The sequence below is a fragment of the Octodon degus genome, unplaced genomic scaffold (assembly GCF_000260255.1).
Source record: "Octodon degus isolate 3935 unplaced genomic scaffold, OctDeg1.0 scaffold00175, whole genome shotgun sequence".
NCBI classification, from domain to species: Eukaryota; Metazoa; Chordata; class Mammalia; order Rodentia; family Octodontidae; genus Octodon; species Octodon degus.
This window is the reverse complement of record NW_004524751.1, coordinates 3717767-3724574: the sequence shown is the minus strand read 5'-3', so window position 1 is coordinate 3724574 and position 6808 is coordinate 3717767.

The window sequence follows — 6808 nt, the reverse complement described above, 5'->3', positions numbered from 1 at the left end:
TCTCCCTAACCCTTCCACCACACAACTACAGGTTTGACATAACCCTTCATAGGTTTATTTTAACTGCAATAAAATTTAATATGAAATGCGGTGCTCATATCCTTCCACTGTAATCTCTAAATTGAAGAGTTAACATTCTTTGAAAAATATGAACAAAATATCAAACAGAATCTTATATTGAAATATACTATGACAAACAATACTAGAAAATTTGTACTAGATCTTAGAATATTATTTATTAACTTGCAGAATGTGAATTTTGTTTTTTACAATGTATTACTGTGTTAGGCTTCCATATTATATTTGTGAATTCCTCATATATAACATTCTCATAGAAATAAGAACACTAACTTTAATGAATCATGCTCTGTCTTTTGATCACAACTGTTTTTTTCCTCTAAATAACTGTTGTGTTTTCAATTTAAATTTTGTAAATTATAAATTTTTCAATTTTATTTTTGTTTATTTATGTATTTTGTATTTTGGGGAAGGGTTTATAGGATGTTTAGGGTCTCGCTACTAGATCGGACTTGCAGTGATCTTCCTGTTTATAGCCTCCTAAGAGCTGGGATTACAGGAAAGCACCACCACGCCCTGTCTCTGTTTTTTTTTAAAGACTTTATTTATTTAATTGTTTAGTATGCAGCTCAGACTGGTAGCAATCCTCCTGTCTCAGCCACCCCAGTGCTTGGATTATAAATGTGCTCCACACCCAGTTTTGGGGCTGGCATAGCACACCTGTAGTTCCAAGGCTGGCACTGAAGCAGGGATCCAACCTGGGTCATTGCACTTGCCAGCCAGGTGCTTACACCACAGAGCTATCTCCCCAGTGCTGAATTTTATAAATTTGATAAGCAAGCAGGTTTCTCTTCTCACATTCATTAATTAATGTCAAAATTTTGGCCCACTCAACATAAAGTCACAGGACTTAGGGTCTGTATTTATGTAATAACCTCATTTCTTGCTTTTATCTCTTTAAACTTTTTGAATTCTTTTAGTCTTATTTCTTTATTAATTTTGTCAATCATAAGAGCTGAATTCAGCCAATTAACACAAACATTCAGTAATTAGATGAGTATACGTTTTGTGCCTCAAATTTCCTTTTTAAATACAGTATCTTCTAGTTTAGGCATGTCAGCTTAGAACAATCTCCTTTTTAAATTTGAGCTTCTGGGCAAGGAAGAATTACAAATAAAGTGAATTTGAATGATATCAGCACATATGATCCTTTGTTGCCACTGCTTGTGTGCATTGAACTACTAAAATCAAGGTGCAAATATTATGTTCTGCTACTTACAGAAATGTATTAGCAAATTATTTAATTAATCTATCATATTATCCATGATTCGATCATTTTTTCAGATAGAATGTCAAAGCAAATTAAAATCTTTGAGCTTTCTGGGATTAACTAGGCAAATAAGAGGACCCCAAAGGTTTCCAAACAGTAAAGCTCTGTGATATATCACAATCCCATGCATATCTCCAAGAAAAAATTGAAATAAAATATTTAAAGCTATAAAAATTTACTCATCATAGAAATTATTCTTGAAGCTGGCCAGCTGCTATGGCATTTATAATAAATTTCTACTATACCACACATACAACTTTTTAGTTATACAAATATTAAAAGTAGGGACTAGAGAGATAGCTCAGTGGTCTAAGCACCAGCCTGGCAAGAGCAAGGACCCGAGTTCAATTCCCAGTACCATATGCTATGTCTGCCCTTGAATCTCGTGCATAAAATCCAGACCCATAGCCAGGCATGGTGATGTACACTTGTAATCCCAGCACTGGGGAGGCTGAGACATGAGGATCACTATGAGTCTGAACTGGATAGTGAGGCCCTGTATCCAATAAATAAATAAATAATATTAAAAATGTTAAATGTAAAAATACAGTTTATTTTACCTAAAAGAATGAAGTTACTAATAAGGATATTACCGCAAGGAATAACAAGTACCTTATATGCAAACTGCACATTATAAATATGTATAGCTAATACATTAGTCATTTTAAGATAGGAAGGGTGTGACTGAGATGTACTCTTATTCTAGATACTATTTCAGAATGAATGTTTTGCTTCTCAACATAAACACAAATGCATATATTTAAATAAAATATATGAAAGGACATAACACGTAAGTTAGTATTGTGCATCCTTGAATTTGTCGGTATTGTCCTTTTGGCCCTAATTTTCAAATTTTTAGCCAAAGACTTTTGAAGCTTTTGAAATTGAATTGAACTTCTGTTTCAAACTAAGCAAGACCATAGTTCTTGAACATTGTTTCTGACCCTCTGAGTAGGAAATTTTCCAACCTTAAATTAAGTGAATCAAGAAAACACTTCCTGATGCAGGCTGGTTAGCCCCCGAAGTTATGATTTTCAAGAGCCATGCCCTCTAGGGTAGCTTCCAGGGAGTGAAAATAAGGACAGGCTCATGACATGGCAAATATTTGACAAGGATTTCTTCCATCAGTTCTGTAAAATACTGGCATCTTCTGGCATGATTTCCAGGCATTGCATTTCACCTAGCAGCTAAGTTTAGTTTCAATGTGAGACAGATATCAAAATTTCATTCTGAAGCAAGTCCTAATAGCAAGCATCATGCACATCACTGTAATTTGTTGTTTTGGTAATGGAAACAACTATAGTGATATTTGTGAAATTGTGTTTCACCAAGATTTAAAAAAAAATTGAAGATCATCTGGGAGCTAAAATTGCAGAATTCTGAATTCCATCAAGTTTCCACTACATCACAATATCAATCCTACAGGCCAACCTCTGTATTTTTCATGGACTTCCGGTAAAATATGTGTGCAACATACATTAGTGCAGGACCAGATCAGCTTGACTTGAATTCATGGTTCCTTATTCCCTGTAGAATAAGGTAACGATGTCCCTCTTCCTGAATGTTGATAGGAATTGGAAGGAGATAAGAGACAGACCAGGAACTCTCTTGTTCCCGGTGAGAATTCCATCACTGGTGTCTGCACCTCCATCACGTGTCTCCAGAGAGAAAATAATTTCTTCATGCAGAAATAAAAACCTCACTCCCTCACACACAAAGTTCACAGCATCACCAAAATGCTTATCAATGCCAAATCGCAGACCTCTTTTTGTCGGCCAGATGTCATGGCTTCCAGATCATACCTGAATCCTTTTTTATTTTTAATATTTTATTAAAACAAATAGCAGTGAAACAGTTTCAAAACCGATTAGTAGGACAGTTCCAATAATTAATACATTGCATATTTGTCTTCTTAGTGGGTATTCATATTACAAGATGCAGACAAGATATCTTGTCTACAAACACTGTCAGAACAAACCTTTCTATTGATTGAATTAAGAGAAAGTAGTTGTATATCTATCCTAACTATTTTGCATATACAGATACAAAATGGTCCTTCATTTGAATCCCCTTTTTTGTTTAGTTTTGTCAGAGATGGGTATTCCATTGTCAAACCTGACTCCTTGAACCCTTTATTTAATTCCATCAGTCCTACAACGAATACATTATCAGCCTTTCTTGTTTCTCTTCCTAATTAGATTTCCCTGACAGTAGTATCAGTACATGAAAATATATTTTTAATTCTTTAATTTTGTCTTTGTTGCTTTCACTAGAACTCATCTTCCAAGACAGAGGAAACAGTTTGACACCATTTTATAAATAAATAAGCTAATTAAATATCTGTATGTGACTTTACTCTTTATTCACCAGAGCTTATAATTATAATTAACTAAACATCCTCTTCTGAAAGGACCTTCAGGTGCTTAAATAATGTATGGAAAATTCTAGTTTTAAAAAGCCATGAGAATGATTTATTTTTTATTTCTTTGATCCTAAAAATGTCCCCCCAAACTCATAAGTCCAATATATCAAACTGACAAAAGGTGGCACATCTTTCATTGATCTCACTCCTGTGAAATGTTCTAAATGTATTAGACATCATTGGTAACATTTCCAAAGCCATTTTTAAAGTGATTTATATATGATAATCTAACCATTAGTATATTATTAACATTTTTCTTATTAGTTTTTAATTCAGGGGATTAACTGTTAGGTCTGTATGTTCTTTTTAAATCCTTTAATATTTATTCCTATCCCTGTCTTTCATCCATCAGTGTCATTTCATACAGGTATTGATGTCATATTTGCAAATAATGTCTGTTAGATTACCAGTATAACCCATCTCAATCCTGTCTCATATTCTTTCTAAAACAAATATCTAGCGTGATCACATGCCTACTTAAAACACATTTTTGTTTCCTGATCATCTACTCAATAAAATTATGAATCATTTCCATATAAGACCTCAAGGATCTGGTTCCTAACTATTATTGCAACTGATTGTTGACAACTTTTCCATTTTGCCTTCTCTGTTACCAGACTGAACTACTTACAATTTCCCTAACATTTCCCCTAACATAGATTTTCTCTTCCTCTGCCTTTACAAATGTTCTCTCATTTTCAAAAGCTCTTCCATTCCACCATTGATCTAAGAAATTCCCACTTAACTCAAGTTGATGTACTTTAGAAAATTTTCTCCAATTTCATGTTCTTTTCCTTATTATTTTCTTGAATTCTCAATATATATTTTACATGACCTTATCACTAGTACTCCTGAAGTTATTTCTTTTTTTTGAAATGAGTGATTTCTGTTTTTCCCACTTTTAACTTCAAAAGAAAACTTTTTATGACTATTTTTCTGTCTTATTTTTTACCTTTTCAACTTTTCCCACACTGGAGACAAGCTAGTCAACACCCAAAGTTGAAGGCTTATTTGGCTCCCAGCTTGTAGTCTATAATCAGCTGTCTCCAAGAAAGAGAGGTGTGCCAGGCAGGCATCATGAGAAAAAACAGCTTATGGGGTTACAAGACAAGTAAGGTGTCTTACAGCATCTTTCTGCCCATTTTTGTAAAGGCTACTCAGGGCTGGTAGCACACACATCCTTAACTCTAACACCCTTGATCTTGGCATTGCACCACAAATCAATTGCAGTATCACCCATTCTGGATCCAGTCACATCTGAAAAATCCTCACCTGTGACCGTGTGAGTCTTTGGGGGCTTCCAGACATAGATTACAACATTTACTCTTTTTAACAACCATTTGATTCTTTAATCTCTTGTATTTTTGTCTCAATTTTATTTCTTTCCATTCAGTTCTTCATAATTTCTTTATATTCTTATGTTATTTAATTAGGATTGCTTGACTTTTTTAATGTGTAACTCACAGCTGCAAACTTTTCTCTTTTTTAAAAATAAACTTATCTCCTAAAACTGGTTTCAATCAGTCATGCAGGTTTTAGTAGCTAATGCTTCCATTGTCTTTTCATTCTACATGCTTTTTAATCTTCCCTGACTTCTTAAAACCATTAATTATTTAAGAGTCTCTTAATCTCCATATATTTAAGTAATTTCCATGGTTGTCCTCATGTTGATATCTAATTTTATTCTGTTATAACCCAATAACATCATTTCAATGATTTTGTACTTAAACATGTTTTATGATTTACTATGTTGTCTATTTTAGAGAATAATCCATGTGCTGCTGAGAAAGGATATGGGTATTTTACTGTTGAATGAAACAGTGTAAAAAGCTGGCCAAATAGTTCAGCAGATTAAAGTGCCTACAAGCAGGTGCAGGCACCAAGGGTTCAATCCTCAGGCTTGCTGTGCTTGCCCTGCCCCTGGGGCACACTGAGAGGGCAATTGAGACTGAGCGTGGTGGCCCATACCTGTAATCCCAGCTCTTGGGAGGATGTAAACAGGCAGATCACTAGAGTCTGATCTATTAGTGAGACACTGAACACCTTGTAGACCCTTTCCTAAAATACAAAAAAAAAAAAAAAAAAAAAAAAAAAAAAAAAGAACAAAACAGTGTAGATATCTATTGAATCAATTTGTTCAATGGTGTAGTTTAATTCTGACAATCTTTTGCTAATTTCTGGTCTCATTATCAGGTCTATTTGTGAGATAAGATTATTGAAGTCTTCTGCTATGGTTATTTTTATGTTTACTTGTCCTTTGATGTCATGTAGTTTATTTTGTGAAATTGAGTTCACTTTTATTCAATGCAAATATATATATTGATAATTATCTCTTTGTATTGAATTCGTTTCATGTTGCAGTTGAATAGCAATCTACTTTTTCAGTTGTGATCACTTTTGAATTAAAACTCAAAATATGGAAGCTTTGCTATCTGACTCCATTTTTACAATATATTGTTTTGTTTCCTTGCACTTTCTATTATTTTTATGATTGTGACTGTGGTACATTTCTTCTTGCCAAGATATGTCTGAATTTTATTTTTTGAGTCAACCTTCAATTTGTTTCTTTTGATGGGGGAATTAAGACTACTAGCACTGAGTGCTACTATTCAAAAGTATTCTTGAATCTCATTGCTGCATTATTTCTGTTACTGGCTTGTTCATTTATTTTCTATATGTTTAATTATTCTCCCAGTAATACTTATTATTTTACTTTAGTACTTTGGTGATGTTAGTTGCTGTCTCTGTCCAAATTCCTTTAAATACTTTCTGCAATGTTTACTTGAAGGTCCTGACTATCTTACGTTTCTCTTTGTCAAGCTAAGTCTTAATTTCTCTATCAACTTCAAAAGATACTTTTACAGAATATAGTAATGGACAGTGCCAGTTCTTGTCTTTTACATTTTGAAAAATTTATTTCCAAGCTCTCCTAATCTACTAAGTTTTGCATGAGAGGTCTACTGTTATCCTTCTAAATATGACATTTTTTCTCTTTCTTTTTTTGTGTGGAATTTCTGGCATTTTGACTACGATATACT